Source organism: Canis lupus, chromosome 26 (genome assembly GCF_048164855.1).
Source record: "Canis lupus baileyi chromosome 26, mCanLup2.hap1, whole genome shotgun sequence".
NCBI lineage: Eukaryota > Metazoa > Chordata > Mammalia > Carnivora > Canidae > Canis > Canis lupus.
In genome coordinates this window covers 25,938,640-25,956,725 of record NC_132863.1, presented here as the reverse complement: position 1 = coordinate 25,956,725, position 18,086 = coordinate 25,938,640, and the positions used below count along the sequence as shown (strand labels likewise).

General features: G+C 40.8%; 1 protein-coding gene across 14 annotated transcripts in view; it reads left to right on the top strand.

Moving 5' to 3' along the window:
- The first annotated feature begins 7,227 nt into the window (after positions 1 to 7,227).
- Positions 7,228 to 18,086, top strand: part of NCOA6 (nuclear receptor coactivator 6) — a 91,129-nt gene continuing 80,270 nt past the window's right edge. For 8 of the 14 annotated variants that reach the window (XM_072800682.1, XM_072800685.1, XM_072800680.1 and 5 more), the window contains exon 1: positions 7,236 to 7,417. The gene's annotated coding sequence lies outside the window, so the exon portion shown is untranslated. Of the gene's footprint in view, positions 7,418 to 18,086 lie in introns of all 14 variants that reach the window. The other 6 variants (XM_072800687.1, XM_072800684.1, XM_072800693.1 and 3 more) reach the window with 1 other exon arrangement.

Genomic DNA, 18,086 nt, shown 5'->3' with positions numbered 1-18,086 from the left:
GAATGAATGAATGAATGAATGAATGAATATTTTTTAAAAGGTGAAAAAATTTTAATATACTACAAAGTTACAGTAATCAAGACAGTTTGGCACTGGCATGAGGCTGAACATACTGATGGAATAGAATTGAGAGTCTAGAAATAAACCTATATATCTATGATCAATTGATTTTTGATAAGGGTGCCAAAGTCATTCAATGGAGAAAGAATAGTCTTTTCAACAGACAGTGCTGGTACAATTGAATATTCACATACAAAAGAATGAAGGTTGACCATTATCCCGTATCACATGCAAATAGTAACAATGGATCAAAGACATAGGAAGGGGCACTTGACGGGATGAGCACTGGGTGTTATTCTGTATGTTGGCAAATTGAACATCAATAAAAAATAAATTTATTATTAAAAAAAAAAGAAAAGAAATATAGGAGGAAATCCTCATGACTTGGATTTGGCATTGGCTCTTAGATGTGACACCAAAAGCACAAACAACAAAGTAAAGAATAAATTGAATTGCAACTAAACTAAAAACTTTTGAGCATTAAAGGACACTATCAAGAGGGTGAAAAGACAACCCCCAAAATGAGAGAAATATTTGAAATCATATATCTGATAAGGTCTAGTACCCAGAACATATAAAGCACACTCAGTTCAACAACCCAATTAAAATTTGGGCAAAGAACTTAATTACACAATTCTCTAAAGAAAATATTCAAATGACCAAAAAGTCCATGATAGGATGCTCAATATCATAAGTCACTAGGGAAATTCAGATCAAAACTACAATGAAATAAGTAACGCTTCACACTCACTAGGTTGGCTATAATATTTTTTAAATTATTTTTTAAAGGGAAGTATGTGTTGATGAGGATATGAAGAAGTTGGAACCTTCACATATTGCTAGTGGAAATGTAGAGATGCTGCTGCTGTGGAAAACAGTCTGACATTTAATAAGAATTACCATATGACCCAGCAATTCCACTCCCAGCTATATACCCCTAAAGACTTGGAAAGAGGTGTTCAAACAAAAAACTTGTATATGAGTGGTTCCTAGCAGCATTATTCACAAGAGACAAAAGGTGAAAACAACCCAAATGTCCATCAGTGGAGAGTGGATAAGCAAAATGTGGTATATTCATACTATGGGTTGTTATTCAGCTATAAAAAGGAATGAAGTACTGATACATGTTATGACATGAGTGAACAAACTCTGAAAACGTGATGCTAAGCGAAAGCAGCCAGACACAATAGGTCACATATTGTATACCATTTACATGAAATATTCAAAATACACGATATTGTAGAGGCAGAAGGCAAATTAGTGGTTGTTTAGGGATAAGGGAATGGGAGTCAATATCTAAAGGGTGTACAGATTTTCTTTCTGAGGCGATAAAAATGTTCTAAAAAAATGGACTGTGGTGATAGTTGCACCTGTGATTGTACTAAAAAAGTATTGAACTGTATACTTTAAATGAGTGAATTGTATGGTATGTGAATTCTATCTCAATAAAGCTGTTTTTAAAAGACAGGATTTGGGGGCTCCTGGGTGGCTCAGTGAGTTGGGCATCTGCCTTCAGCTCAGGGCGGGATTCCAGGGTCCTGGGATGGGCTGAGTCAGGCTCCCTGCTCAGCCTGCTTCTCCCTCTCCCTCTGCCTCTCCCTCTGCTTGTGTGTTCTATCTCTCAAATAAATAAATAATCTTAAAAAAAAAAAAAAGGCAAGGTTTGGCAATATCTACTAGAGCTGAACACATACAAATTCTATGACCCACCAATCCTAGTCCTACAATATATCCAGTAGAAAATTGTACAGATGTTCATCTAAAGACATACAAGAACACTCATTGTAGCACTTTAAAATATTGGTCTAAAGTGGAAATTCACCATCAGTAGAATGGATAAATTGCAATATATTCAAATAATAAAATGTTATGCAGCTATGAAAAGTACAAACTACAACTATTATGTAACAATATAGATGAATCTCAAAAACATAAAATTTAGCAAAAGAAGCCAGACTCAAAAGAACACACTCTATGTGGGATCCCTGGGTGGCGCAGCGGTTTGGCGCCTGCCTTTGGCTCAGGGCGCGATCCTGGAGACCCGGGATCGAATCCCACGTCGGGCTCCCTGCATGGAGCCTGCTTCTCCCTCTGCCTATGTCTCTGCCTCTCTCTCTGTGTGACTATCATAAATAAATAAAAATTAAAAAAAAAGAATGCACTCTATGTGGTTCCATTTATATAAAGTTTAACACCTGGCATGCCTAATCTATGGAGTAAGAAATCAGAATATTGTTTACCTTCAGGGGCATGAGTAATGACTTTTGAAAAAGGAGCACTAAGGGACATTTTTGGAGCTGCCAATGTTCTTTCTATTTTTCGATTTAGGTGTTGGGTAGATAAGTGTTCACTTTTGAAAATTCATCAGGATTTTCACTTTGGACCTGTGAATTTTTATGTCTTTATGTTATATACTAATAAAATGGCTTAAAATTTCAGAATATTTTTGAAAACAGGTTTTTAAATCCTAAGAATATTTCTTTCTTTCTCTCTCTCTTTTGTCACTTCTTAATACTCTTCGATTTTTTTCAATTGTGTATTTATTGCTCTATTTCTATTTCTCAATCTTTTTTTCCTAATACAAGATATTGCTTGCCCAGATAAAGCTTTTGTTATACAAAGTAGAAGTGACTCCTCTTTAGGGCACCTTTGTTTCCTGTTGTCTGAAATTGAGCTGATTTTGTAATAACAGGGCATTTTACTGCCATCTACTGGTAAAATTATCACAATAAAGTTCTAAATTACAGTGTTTACCAGAGAAGAGTACCCGCTTAGATGTGATGTCCTCTTTCTTGCAAGACACAACTTACCCAACTAAATGTGGTAAACTTGTTGTTTGGTACGGTTGTCATGAACCCCACAGAGAGTGGAACATTGACACTTTTTAGATGGTTTTGTTCTTTCTTTTTATTCCTGTGATATTGTTCTTAAAGACATGGTTGAAGTATTCACTGCAAGAGCTTAAGGTCATTTGAACTAACATGTGAAAGCAAAAGTTCAATAAATTCTAATCAATGGGTTTATATCAAAGAACAATTGATTTGCTTTTTCTTTACCCAAGTCTGAATCCAGAACAATCCTGGTTATCTTAGAATTGCTTTTCTTGCTCAAAACATTCTGTGAAACAGCCTTATACACTTTTTGGAGGCCTCTGGGAACCTGGCATTGCTGAAGCTATCAAAAGTGCCAGGTACTCTTCTAAACATTTAATATCTATTAATTCATTAAACTTATATTCTTTATCTGTAAGATGCCCTTATTACCCACATCTTACAGATGAAGCACAAAAAAGTTCATTTATATTACAAGTGATGATATTACAAAAATAGTTTCTTTGGGGAAGCTTACAGTCTATTAGGGACACAAAACAAAATAAAAACTACCTAAGAAAAAAAAACCCATCTAAGATTTAAGAAACAAAGGGGAAAATTCTTTGGACCCTGTTCGAAAAGTCATTTTTCTCCTTTTGGTCCTGGTTTCCTGACCCGTATAGCAAGAAGGTTGAATTTTACCAAGCTCACTTAGCTAATAAATGGCAGAGCTAAAAACTGAATTTGAGTATTTTGATTTCAGAGCCCAAACTTGTGATCTATGCTATATTTAGTGCCAGTTCATGGCCTGTTTCTGTCCCTTTGCTGACTTCCTGTAGGCAACAAATATTTATGTTGCCTATGCTTCTGCTATTTTCACTTACAGGATGTGTAGGTGCCCAAGTGGGTCTCTGGATCCTACCTCCTTGCATCCTTGCTAATCCCAGAAAAACTTATGACCCTCAGCTTAAGGACATGGGTAACAAATTAAAGATGAAGATGGTGGCTCAGGTTCTGGCATGTTTGTGGTGTTTCTCTTTTTTCATTGTCATAAAACACATAACTAATTTCACCATTTTAACTATTTTTAAGTGTACAGCTTTGTAGCATTAGATACATTCATTGTTGTGCAACCATCACCATCTTCCAACTTTAGAACTCTTTCATCTTCCCCAATTGAAACTCTGTACCCGTTAAAAAGTAACTCTCCATTTCCCTATCCTACTAGCCCTTGACAATTCTTTCTTTTCTGTTCTTTCAATTCTACATTATTCTTTCTGTCTCCATGAATTTGACCACCTAGAAACCTCCTAGAAGAGGAATCATATAACGTCTTTCTTTTTGTGACTAGTTTATTTCACCTAGCAAAAGTCTTCAAGGTTCATCTATTATGTAGCATACGTCAAAATTTCCTTCTTTTTTAAGGCTGAATGATATTCCATTGTATGTTGTATATACCACATTTTGTTTATCATTCATCTGATAGACATTTGGGTTGCTTCTACTTTTTGGCTCTGGTGAATAATGCTGCTATGAACATGATTGTACAAAATCTGCTCAAGTCTCTGCTTCTACTTTTTTTTTGGGGGGGCGGTAAATATCCAGAAGTGGAATTGCTGAATCAATGGTAATTCTGTGTTTAACTTTTGAGGAACCTCCAAATTGTTTTCCACAGCTGCTGCATCATTTACATTCACACCAGCAATGCATAAGTGTTCGAATTTTTCCATATCTTCACTTGAAATTTTCTGGTGTGTGTGTGTGTGTGTGTGTGTGTGTGTGTTTCTTTTATAATGGCAATTCTACTGGGTGTAAAATGGTCTTGTGGTTTTGATTTGCCCTAATGACTAGTGATATAGAATGTCTTCCTGTGCTTATAGACCATTTGTATGTCTTCTTTGGAGAAATGTCTATTCAACTCCTTTGCCCATTTTTAAATTGGATTTTTGTTGATGTTGTTGTTGAATTCCTCAAATCTTTCAGAGCTTTCTTACCTCTAGAAATTGTTGTGAAACTTGGAGGTTTGTGGATGATGTCATTTGTCTTTAGGCTGGCTTTTGTCAGGAGCTTTATCTAACTTGTTTCTCATGAAGTCTTTTGGATTAATTTGTTCATCAAGTAACTAATTAATTTTATCATTATCCAAAGAGTCACTCTTTGGGTATGTCAGATTTCTAGGCTAACATAAAAGAATATTTGCATATATGTTTATATGCAAGAATTGTCAAACTTGATCTAAGGTGCTAGAAATCAAAATAGTGATGCCTCTGGGAGAGCAGGTCTTGACTGAGAGGGGACATATAGGAGGAGATAAAAAGGAACTTTCTGGGTTTATAGTTCTTGATCTGGGTGGTGGCAATGCAAGAACACAGGTAAAAATTTATTATACATATACTTAAGATGTTTGCATTTTGCTGTATGTAAATTATACCTCACCTTTTAAAAGTCAAAAGAAAAAGCTTAAAAAACTTTTTTCCAGGATTTTAAAAAAGATTTTATTTATTCATGGGAGATACAGAGAGAGAGAGAGAGAGAGAGAGACATAGGCAGAGGGAGAAGCAGACTCCAAGCAGGGAGCCCCATGCAGGACTCAATCCTGGATTCCAGGATCACGCCCTGAGCTGAAGGCAGACACTCAACCACTGAGCCACTCAGGCATCCCTTTTCCAGGATCTTGTAAGTCCTTTTGGTATTAATTTCCTAGGCTCAAGGGCCTAAGATGCCTTCTTGTGGCAATCTGTGCTTCTCTTTTTCTTTGCCCTCTTGGTTCTATCACCTAGCATAGTGTCCAGGATGCACAAATACAGCAAATATTTATTAGCACCTCCTGTGTCAGGCACTGTGCTATATGCTGAGGAAATGGTAGTAAACAAGATGGATAAAGTCTCCCTCCTTATGGAGTCCACAGTCTAATGGTGAAGACAAGGAATAAACAACCTAGTGTGTCTTATTGAGGACGAAAGAACCTGTCTGGGGAATGGTCAGGGAAGGAGACCTTGAGGTAGTGATGTTTGAGCTGGGATCTGAAGGCTGATGAGTTATCAAAGTAAGGAGAGTATTTCAGGCACAAGGATCAGCACGTTCAAGGGTCCTGAGAAAGAAGAAAGTATAATGTGTGAAGATCACTGTAATCACAGCCGAGAGAGAAAAGAAGAGCTCCCTAAGATAAGTCTGGAGATGTGGCAAGGGCAACAGTAAGACATCTATTTGGCCTTTATCTTAAGAGCAATATGGACCACCAAATAGTTTTAAATAGAAGGGAGACATGATAAAATTTCTGACTTAGAAACATTAGTCTGACAGCAGGGTGGAGAAAAGATTAAAGGGGAGCCAGGGAAGATGTGAAAAGGCCTTGGATCACTATTGCACCAGTTCAAGCCCACAGTGTGTGCTCAATGGAATGAAAGGACTCCAGTCTCCTTTTCTGAGATGAGATCAGTATGCCTGACCAGTTGTTTACAACCCACCGGCTCATCTTCTCTCTTCTGTGATGCTCATGACAGACTCTTAGCTCCCATTTCACAGATGAATAAGCCGAGATTCAGAGGCAAAGAAAGTCACATAGCTATCAAGAGTGAAAGCCAGGGATCCCTGGGTGGTGCAGCGGTTTGGCGCCTGCCTTTGGCCCAGGGCGCGATCCTGGAGTCCCGGAATCGAATCCCACGTCGGGCTCCTGGTGCATGGACCCTGCTTCTCCCTCTGCCTGTGTCTCCGCCTCTCTCTCTCTCTCTCTCTGTGACAATCATAAATAAATAAATTAATTAATTAATTAAAAAAAAAAGAGTGAAAGCCAGTTCTGAATCCAGGCCTGTACGACAGACATCAATTCCAGTACTGGACATTTGGGGAGAGGGAAGGAGCCACATTCTCTTGCACCTACTGAGCTTACTAGCATGATGGTGATGGGAAAAAGCAGAGAGGGACTTATAGGCAAATAATAAAGGCTAAAGGTTATCTTTATCACCGTTAACGTTATTGGACACTATGCGTCAGGCATTGTGCCAAGTGCTTTCCTTGTCTTCATTTCCTCTTTGCAAGCACTATTATTATCCCCTTATTTCAGATATGTAGACTGAGGCTTGGAGCGCTGACTTGCCCAAGCACACTCAGCCAGAGGGCTCCTATAAGGCTGTGCACTACTCTGAAACGGAGCCAAGAGCCACTGATGATATTAAGGCTCCAGGAGACAGAAACTCTCCCGACCCGGGCACTAAGCTCTGCACGCAAGTGAGCGGGCGCGCGCTCCGCCTCGCGCTCTCGGGGACGTTTGGCCACGTGACCAGGGCCCGCCCCCGCCCGCCCCGCCCCCTCCCGCGCTCCCACCCTCTCTCCCTCCCTCCCCCTCCCTCCCCAGCCCGGTCCGGCCCATCCCCCTCCCCGCCGGCTCCCTGAGGCCCTGCCGGGTCGGGCTGCGGGCGGCCGGGCGCCGACGGCCGGACAGACGGACGCACGCGAGGACGGACTGACGGACACACGGAGGGCGGCGGGCGCGCACGGCCCGGGCCGGTGCTCCGAGGCCCGCCCGGGAGGGCTGGGGCCGCGCTCAGGTGAGGTGACGGCGACGCGGGCCCGTAAGGGGTGGGCCCGCCGGGCGTCTGGGGTCCCGGTCCCGCTGGCTCCGCGGGAAGGAGGCGCCGCCCGGGCCCGGCGCGGGAAAATGGCGCCGGCCGGCAGTGGAACACGGCTCCTGTGCGGGCCCGGCCCGGAGCCGCCCCGCCCGCCGCGCTCGTGTCCCCGTCGCCATGTTGGGGAGCGGGCCCCGGGCCTGCGGGCGGGGGTGCTGCGGGGAGCGGGGGCCGGCCGGGGTTGGGGAGGGTGCGCGACGCGGGGTCTAGGGCGCTGAGGAAGTGCAGGGCCGGCTGGGGTCTGCACGGGGTGGCGCTCCAGGCCAGAGGAACTGGCGGGAGCCGAACGTGGGGTCGTGGCTGGGGGTCGAGAAGGGACACTGAGTCCAAACGGAACTGGGGCCAGGGTCCTTGAGGCTGGAGGCCAGGACCGGAGTTTAGTCAGGCTATTCACGTTCGGGACCTCGGGGCCGGCAGGACCCAAAGGGGCGTGGGGTCCACGCTCAGGCTGTCAGAGCCGGGACAGTTCTTTGTGGAGGCGCGGAGGGTGGAGGGGGGAGGCTGTGATTAGAAATATTAGAAATGGGGGCCCTTTGGATACAGGCGCGAGTATGAGATTGGAGCGGTTCTCTGAGTCGCGGGGCCGAATTGCAAGTCGTCCAACTCCCAAGAGACTGAGGACATATGTTCCCCTAGCATGTTCCACTCCCAATTAGGAAGAGCAGTGGAAAATAGGAAGACTGATGAGAAGAGAGAAAAGGGAGGCTGCGGTTCGGGTGCAGGAGCTGGCCAGCATAGGGTGGAACTGGTTGGCAAGAAGAAAGAACCTCCGTCAACTTAGGGAGTTTGTGTGTGTCTTTAAAAGGAGGGACCGGGCTGTTTGTGGGCGGTGACCCAAGGTGTCTTCCCAGGAAGGGGACAGCCCACTGTTTTAAGAGCAGGGTCACCTGGGGAGGTCATCACAAAGGCTTTTTTTGAAGCCAGTGAGAATGGTGTAGAAAAATGAATGTGTGAATGAAAACTACAAGGGTCTTAGAGATCACAGAACAACTTCAGAACGTGTAAGGATTTTAGCTGAGCCAGATAAAGTTGACTCCTCAAGATCTCACAAGTTCCTGGCTCTGGAGGTCCACCGCCTTAGTGGAATTTGTTAGCTCTGAGAAAATTGTTAAGGAGAGCTATAGCAGCAAATATCAAAGAACGGTTACTCTGTTTTTGTTTTGGTAATTAGTTTGTCAGTAGAAAGACTGAAGAGGAATACAAAAAAAGTACTGGTAACCAGCTATTTGATCATTTCCAGCCTACCTGCATTTGTGCAAAGAAGTTATCTTCAGAACCCTTTTGACTTCTAACTTTTTAGAGTTTTAAGAGATGCTCCTTCTGTTCTAGGGGTTTACAGCAAAGGGACACCAAAAAGTGAAAAAGATAACAGTGAACAATGGTACACACCCAGGATTTCTATCTTGATCAAACTTTAATTGAAGTTTGATCAAGATAGAGAAGAGTTCAGAGTTCATATGGGTTATGGAAGAATTCTGAGGGAAACTATGAAATATTATGAAATAGTAGTTACAGGCTCCCATAAAATCAAAAAGGACTTTCAACAAAAAGGTTATGAAAATGTACATAGCAAGTAAGATTTTCAATATATGTCCAGTGCGTTTATACTATATATGTGTGTGTGTGTGTATATATATATATATATACACACACACACCCCCACACACACAGCATCAAGATTCATTTGTTCTGGATCTTTTTTTTTTTTTTTAAATTTATTTATTTTGAGAGAGAGCGTGCGGGTGCTCATGAGAGTGGGGTGAGGGGCAGAAGGAGAAGCAGACTCCCCGCTGAGCAGGGAGCCCAATGTAGGGCTCCATGCTGGAATTGCGAGATCATGACCTGTGCTGCAGACAGAGGGTTAATCAACTGAGCCACCCAAGCATCCCTATTCTGGATATTTCTAATGCAAGAAGGCCTGACTTTGTGCAGTAGATCCCTCTGCCATCTAGTAAAACTGCTCAGAATGATAATAACCCCTCTCAGAATAATATTTTTAATTGAGTAAAACAAAATACACTGTATTATAGAGAAAACCATTATATTGAAATACCAAAATACACAAATTATAAAATAGTGATATAGATATACTTTATCAATACATTAAGAAATCAGATCTAGTGATGGGTGTGATAATTACAATTTTAACACATGGTGAACATAAATAATATTTTGAGATATCAGCAACAATTGTAATATAATGTAAAGATATCTGTGGTAACTGTGACACAGTTACTGTCATAGATACTGCTAATATTAGAGTGGTTTGTTGCCTACAATTTATATTTGAAGAAAATGGTAACTTTCAGTTAGAGGTTAGTGAAAATAAATAGGTGGGGTTTTTTTCCTATCCAAGTTCACAGACCCCTCTGAATTCTGTCTGTGGATTCCCATCTGTGAACCCCAGGTTAAGAAACCCTACTCCTACCACCAGGCATATCTTCTATTCAGCAGACATTTACTGTGCACTAAGATATTCTAAGCATTATGCCAGGCTCTAAGGATTCAAAGGTCTTTAAGGAAGGGTCTTTTCACTTTAGATATTCAATCTTATGAGAGAAATGAACATATAAACAATGATAGTTCAAGATGGTGAATGCCAAAGCAGTGTCAAAGGTTGTAAAAACATAGAGGTGGGCAATGTCTCAGTTCTAAGAGTCAGGGAAGGTTTTGTGAAGGGGTGATCCTGAAAGGTGAAGGAGTTTGCCAGATAGAGTTGGGAGAAAAGAGCTTTCCAGGTAAAGGCATGCACGTTCAGGGAATATAGTTGAATGTGGCTAGAGCATAATATATGTGTAGAAAAGTGGTCAGAGAGGAGATGAACATTTGTTTGGAACCTGGCTTCTTCTTAGCAAAAGGACTTTGCTAAGAAGTTTGGACGGAATCTTTAGCTGATAGGGAAGCATTCATGGATTCCAAGGAGTAGAGTATGTGATTTGGTTTAGTTTTAGGTGATAAATGGATGTTCTTTGTTTTTGTTTTTTTTTTTATTATTATTCATTTATGATAGTCACACACACAGAGAGAGAGAGGCAGAGACACAGGCAGAGGGAGAAGCAGGCTCCATGCACCGGGAGCCCGACGTGGGATTCCGGTTCTCCAGGATCACGCCCTGGGCCAAAGGCAGGCGCTAAACCGCTGCGCCACCTAGGGATCCCAATGGATGTTCTTTGAATGGAGAGTGGATTGGAGAGCACGGAAGAAATAACGAGGGCCTAGTCAAGACAGAGGCTGTGAGCTTTGAACAAAGTTAGAATTTTCAGGTATTGATAATTGCCATTGCACATGGTAAAAGAAAAGGAATATTTTAGATTTTTGGTTTGGGCTGATAGCTGTCAAAGAGGTTATAAAAAGGGTGAAAGGAAAATGAAGCAACAATTTTCACAGATATTAAGGGAGAAGTTTTTTGGAGTAGAGTAATAGATTGGGAAACCATTGTGAAGCTATCAAGTGTGGTATGGTTTTTGCTTAAGGAAATCAGGTAAGTGTCAGCAGACATAAAGCAGGGAAAGTATTCCTAGAATGTAGGAAAATCACAACCATCTATATCAGGGTCAAGAAACTATGGGCCATGTCAGATTTGGCCCACCACCTATTCAGGTAAATAAAGTTTTATTGCAACACAAGCACAGTTATTTATGTATTGCCTTTAGCTGCTTTCACCCTATCAATGGCAGAGTTGAGTAGTTTCACAGGGAAGATATAGTTCACAAAGCTGAAAATATTTACTGTCTGGATTTTTACTAAAGATGCTTGCCAATCTGATCAGCATTTGAAGATTGGATGTTCAACTTCTGGTTTGCCATCTAGTTCCCATATAATGGAGAATAACCATCTTGGCTTTGTCCTTCTGGCTGGGTCCCTTATGTTTCTGTGTATCTGCAGTATGACATAGATCCCTCAATATTTTATATTGGTCAGTGATGCCAAGGTCTGTTCTGGGGTCTGCTGTGTGGCAACTGTGGTAGTGACAGGTTTTCACAGCTTAGACCATGCTGAGGCTTGTGCCATTTTTCTTTTGGGTTGTATTTTTCAAAAGATTTCCTTATATTTTCTGATTAGTAACCTTTGTTGGTTATGTGTATTACAGATATAATTTCTGAGTTTGTTGCCAATTTTTTAAATCTCTTTTTCTTTTGTTAAAAGAAGTTGTGAATTTTCACAAATCTATCCATCTTTCCTTCCCCCGAGATTTCGGAATTGTTCTTTATGCTATCTTCTTGAATCTCCACTATTTTGTCTTTGATGTTTAGATCTCTAATCTATCTGGAATTGACTGTTGATGTGTGATGTGAGGTAGGGTCCAGTTTCATTTTTTCTCGAATGTATACCCAATTATCTCAGCACCATTTATTTATTTATTTTTTTTATATTTTTTTCTTTATTTATTTATGATAGTCACAGAGAGAGAGAGAGAGAGAGGCAGGCAGAGACACAGGCAGAGGGAGAAGCAGGCTCCACGCACCGGGAGCCCGACGTGGGATTCGATCCCGGATCTCCAGGATCGCGCCCTGGGCCAAAGGCAGGCGCCAAACCGCTGCGCCACCCAGGGATCCCACTCAGCACCATTTATTGAATGACACTTTGTTTTCAAATTGTGTGCTGTTTTGGTGGAGTCTAAGGTCCTAATTCTAGCTCTGTTGCTTGCTTATTGTGTGACCTTGGACAGGTTGCATAACTTCTTTGTGCCTCAGTTTCTTTAGCTCTTATGTGTTGTATGTATATTGAATATATGTATATATGTATGTAGCTAGATAGTTAGCCAGTCAGCCCAACGTGGGACTTGAATTCACCACTGCAAGATCAAGAGTCTCATGTTCTACCTACTGAGCCAGCCAGATGTCCCAAGTTTCAACAGCTTTTAAAATAAGGATAATAAATAGTATTTATCTAATAGGGTGGTGAGGATTAAGTGAGTTAATTCAGGTAACCTGTGGAATGGTGTAGCACCTAGGAAGTGCTCAATAATGTTAGCTGATATTTAGCACTGTTGTTCATTTCTGATTTCCAGCACCTGACACAGAGTAGGGGCTCAATGTACTCAACACAATTGTCTGTTTAATTTGGTTTTAAGGTCAAAACAGAATGGTTGAGAGATAGGCTGAGTGTTATAGGAGATGCTTTTAGTTGCTGCAGTTTTAGCTGCTACCTCAGACTTTGCTGGGATGGAACTTCTCTCACCCCATCTCTTCTTTTGCAGAGAACTTCTGTAACAGGATGCAAACCAGGAGTCTGTGATTGGATTTCACCTGCCAACATGTTCCGTTTGGCTCAAATTTACACAGATTTCTGACTTACCTTGAAAATTTGAAAGATCTGTCAATAAACTCATATTCTCTCATAGCAAACTCATATTCTCTCATAGCAACGGAGTAAAAGCTAAAGCTTTTAGATATGATGTGTGTTTGTTTTCTAGTCCCCTGCAGTCTTCATTTCTCCCTTATTTTGCTCATTTACTTTTATTGCCCTGTAGGCATTTGATTTTCTAGTTCGTACTTCACTGAGGTTTTAAATATTATGTTTCCTGAACCAGTAAATGATATGTTGGGGTAAGGGTCAGGATGGTCAGAAATTGACAGATGAGTTTGTGGGCAGGTAAAAACCAAAGTCTTTTTCTAAGGATGAGCCATTCTTAATCATAATGAATAAAATGATCATTGAAATTAAAAGATGAGATGAAATTAATTTCAAATCACTGAATAGGCATCTACTGTGTGCTGGGTACATTAGAAATTACCACATTGATGGTAGAAAAGAAAACTAGCTGGCTAGCTTTTATGAAACATTATAGAAGAGAGCCCTTTTTTTTTTTTTTTTTTTTTTACATTTTATTTATTTATTCATGAGAGACACAGAGAGAGAGGGGCAGAGACACAGGCAGAGGGAGAAGCAGGCTCCATGCAGGGAGCCTGATGTGGGATTCCATCCCGGAACTTCAGGATCACGCCCTGGGCTGAAGGCGGGCGCTAAACCGCTGAGCCACCCAGGGATCCCAGAAGAGATCTTTTTAATTGTTATGTGGAGCTGTTTTCCAAGAGCTTGGTTGGGTGAGACAAAGGAAAAACAAGAATTCATTCATTTGCCAAACAGTTATTTATTTATTTATTTATTTATTTATTTATTTATTTATTTATTTATTTATGATAGACATAGAGAGACAGAGGCAGAGACACAGGCAGAGGGAGAAGCAGGCTCCATGCCGGAGCCCGATGCGGGACTCGATCCCGGGACTCCAGGATCGCGCCCCGGGCCAAAGGCAGGCGCAAAACCGCTGAGCCACCCAGGGATCCCCGCCAAACGTTTATTGAGCCCTACCTGGTAGCCCTTCTACCAGGCTAGAAGTATGCAGGATACAAAGGTGATTCTAGTCAGGTTTTTTGTTTTTTGTTTTTTTTTAATTCTAGTCAGTTTGTCATGTATGGTATAGGTAATGTGTTATGAAGCTAGAATATCAGAGAATGGTACCTGAAAGAGGTAGCCTTTGAGTGGAGCTACCAAGATGGTGTAGCAATATGTATTTAGGAGATAGTAAAGAGTACAGTTTGGTTGGAGAACAGGATTGTTATAGAGCTATGGTTGGAGTTCAGGCTGGAAATGGAGATTGAACAACAATAGCAGTAATAATAGTAGTGGCTCATATTTTTTGCATGTGTATTATTTACCAGATAACTTACCAAGCATTTATTAAGTAGTATTTCTTTTAATCCTCACAACAACTCAGTGAGATAGGGCACTAATTTTTATACCTTTATTACAGATAAACTGAAGAAAGGAGCTAACAGTTATTAGGGAGAGAATCTGAGTCCAGGCAGTCTAATTACAAGGCCTATGTTAGGCTCTGTATACTGTAAAAGTAAATCAGGGAAGACTTTATATACTTTTCAGTTCCAGACTGGGAAATTCAGACTTGATTGACTAAGTAATGAGGAATCATCAAAAGTTTTTATCCATATGGTAACATAATGAAATCTGTACCTTAGGAAAGTAAGCCTGTTAGTGAAGTGTAGGAACAACATGAGGAGAAAGAAATATGGAGCTAGTTTACTCTCTTCCTTATCACTAGATCAGTGCTCCTTCAGAGCTGACCTAGTGTCTATTTGTCCCTTCCTTCAGCTCTACTGTCTACCTATTGTGTTGTCTGGTACATTTATTTTTTAAAATCTAATCTTTTTCTACGTTACTTTATTCTAAAAAGGACCTGAGGTAGTTGCCTAGGAGCTCAATAATCATTTGCTGAGTTAATTAATAAACGACTAGAGGTATAGGTAGATGTATACATAAAGGGAGTAGTATGGCTTTGTTGGAGTAATGCAGCCCTAGAATTTGGTGATATGCTATATTTTATATAAAAGCCCTATTAAGCAAAAGCCTGGAACCACATCTTTAACTTGTGAAGAATTGTAGTCTATTAATGATGAGTTAATATTAACTATGTCAGTTAAAAAGCTAAGCTCATAGAAACAGAGAGGATGGTGGTTGCCAGGGCCTGTGGGTAGGGGAAATGGAGATATGTTGGTCAAGGCATATAAACTTCCAGTTTTAAGATGAGTAAATTCTGAGGATCTAGGGTACAGCATGGTAGGTATAGTTAACAATAATGTATTATATACTTGAAAGTTGTGAGAGAGTAGATCTTAAATGTTCTTGCCACACTGGAAAAAAAAAAGGTAATTATGTGGAGTGATGGATGTGTTAACTAACTTTATTGTGGTAATTTTGCAGTGTATATGTGTATCAATCTCATTGACATTTTAACACAATGCTATAAGTTGATTATATCTCAATAAAGCTGGGGCGAAAAATCTTTGTTAATATTATCACCAAATTCGGGAACCCTGGGTGGCGCAGCGGTTTAGCGCCTGCCTTTGGCCTAGGACGCGATCCTGGAGACCCGGGATCAAATCCCACGTCGGCTCCCAGTGCATGGAGCCTGCTTCTCCCTCTGCCTATGTCTCTCTGCCTCTCTCTCTCTCTCTGTGTGACTATCATAAATAAATAAAAAATTAAAAAAATATATTATCACCAAATTCAGAGGGTATTCATACTTTATGTTTTTTTTTTTAAGATTTTATATATTTATTCATGAGAGACACAGAGAGGCAGAGACACAGGCAGAGGGAGAAGCAGGCTCGCGGCAGGGAGCCCAATGCAGGACTTGATCCTGGATAGGACCAGGATCACGCTGAGTCTAAGGCAGATGCTCAACCACGGAGCCACCCAGGCGTCCTGCATTCATACTTTAAATAGATATTTAGGGGGCTGCCTGGGTGGCTCAGCGGTTTAGCACCTGCCTTCGGCTCAGGGTGTGATCCTGGGGTCCCAGTATCAAATCCTGCATCGGGCTCCTTGCTTGGAGCCTGCTTCTCCCTCGGCCTTTGTCTTTGCCTCTCTCTCTCTGTGTCCCTCATGAATATATAAACAAAATCTTTAAAAGATAATAAAAATTTAAAAATAAAGATAAATATTTAGGTTTGTATTTAACATTAACCAGCTACAACCACCACTACCCCTCCCCCCCAATCCAATGCACACAAAAAAGCAACAAAAGCTCCCATTAACTGGCACCTTTACCAATATTGAACCTGTTGGGGCAGCCCCAGTGGCTTAGTGGTTTAGCCCCAGCCCGGGGTGTGATCCTGGAGTCCCAGGATCGAGTCCCACGTCAGGCTCCCTGCATGGAGCTTGCTTCTCCCTCTGCCTGTGTCTCTGCCGCTCTCTCTCTCTGTGTCTCTCATGAATAAATAAAATCTTAAAAAAAAAAATCGAACCTGTTGGATATTAGTTCTATAGTACCATTTGTGTATATTTTCTAAAGACCAGACAACAGCAGTTTCTCACAGGAAAAAAATAGTTGCAAATTTGTGAATCAGATTCCTATTTTGGATTTTACATACGAGAATTGTTCATTAGGTTAAGTCCCTGGTCATAATTTTAAATTGTATATGAAAGTAAGACTGTATCCCTTCTATAAAATACAGACTTAAAAAGTTCAAACACTTTGAGAAATCAAAGACATTGTGATTTACCATCAAATGCTAATATAAGTAAGAAGATTTTAGGTAAACCAGCATCTGGCTAGACTTAATAAGAGACCGATCAATAAACCCAAATAATGGACTTGTTAAATATTCTTTCCCATTGTGAATATTAATAGCAGTATTTGCATATACATATATGCACGTATCCATGTAAAATATATTGATATAATTGATATAAATCTGAATCTGGCATTTTCCTAAAAAAGATGAGCCTTCAGCTGAGTTCTTTTAGATTATGTTCAACTCTTTAGTGTGTGTGGAAATGACTCAGAAGCATTGTAATCAGAATAATTAAGTGTGGAGGAAAATGTGATTGTGATAGTATTTATTGACTGCCTACCAGTGTTAAGAGGTATATCCAGTTGGTGAATAATCAGTTTCTGCCTTCCAGGAAACTAATTCATCTGGGAAAGTGATGTGAACATATAAAAGGAGGGGGAGCATAAATGTTTTAAATGAGACTATAAGTGCTATGGAAATTCTATGGAAATTCAGGAGAGGGAGAGAGTACTACTACCAATTGGAAGATCAGAGAAGACTTTATAGAAAAGGTGGTATATTTCCTAGGGCTGCTGTAACAAACTACCATAAGCTGGGTGGCTTAAAACAACAAAGATTTATTCTCTTTTGGTTCTTGACACTAGAACCTGAAGTTAAGGTGTCATTAGAGCCATGTTTTCTCTGGGACTTAGGGTGGAATCCTTCCTTGCCTCTTCCTGGCTTCCATCAGTTCTTGGGGTTTGTTTGTTTTGTTTTGTTTTCTTTCCTTTTTTTTTTTTTTTTTTTTTTTTAAGATTTTCATTTATTTGAGAGAGAGAGAGAGAAAGAACGAGTTGGGGGAGGGGCAGAGGGACAAGTGATGGGGCTCAGTCCCAGGACCCCAAGAAATCATGACCTGAGTCAAAGTCATTTGCCTAACTGACTGAGCCACCCAGGTTCCCCAGTTGTTGGTGTTTCTTGATTTGCAGCTATATCATCACAATACTCTCCGTGTCTCTGTGTCCAAATTTCCCTCTTATAAAGAACCAGTCAGGGGCATCTGGGTGGCTCAGTTGGTTAAGCATCTGCCTTCAGCTCAGGTCATGATTCCAGGGTCCTGGGATCAGCCCCATGTTGGCTATCTGCTCAGCAGGGAGCCTACTTCTCCCTCTCCCTCTGCCTGCTGCTCCCCCAGCTTGTGCTCTCTCTGTCAAAAAAATAAATAAGTAAAATCTTTAAAAAAAAGACAAAAAAAATAAAAGACCATAGTCATTGGATTAAGGGCCTACTCTACTCCACTCTGACCACATATTAACTAATTATATCTGCAGTGATCCTATTTCCAAATCAGGTTATATTCTGTGATCCTAGGGGTTAGGACTTTAATAAATCTTTTTGTGGGATACAGTTTAACTCGTAGCAGTTGGCATGATACAGAGGTGCTACAGAGGCATTAAATTAAAATTTATTCAATAAGTAGAAGGGTAAGATTGCAATGAGTTAAGGAGAGAGGAACCAAGGGCATGATGGACATAAGAAAGCAAACATGAAATGGTGAGAAGTCTGTTTTGTTG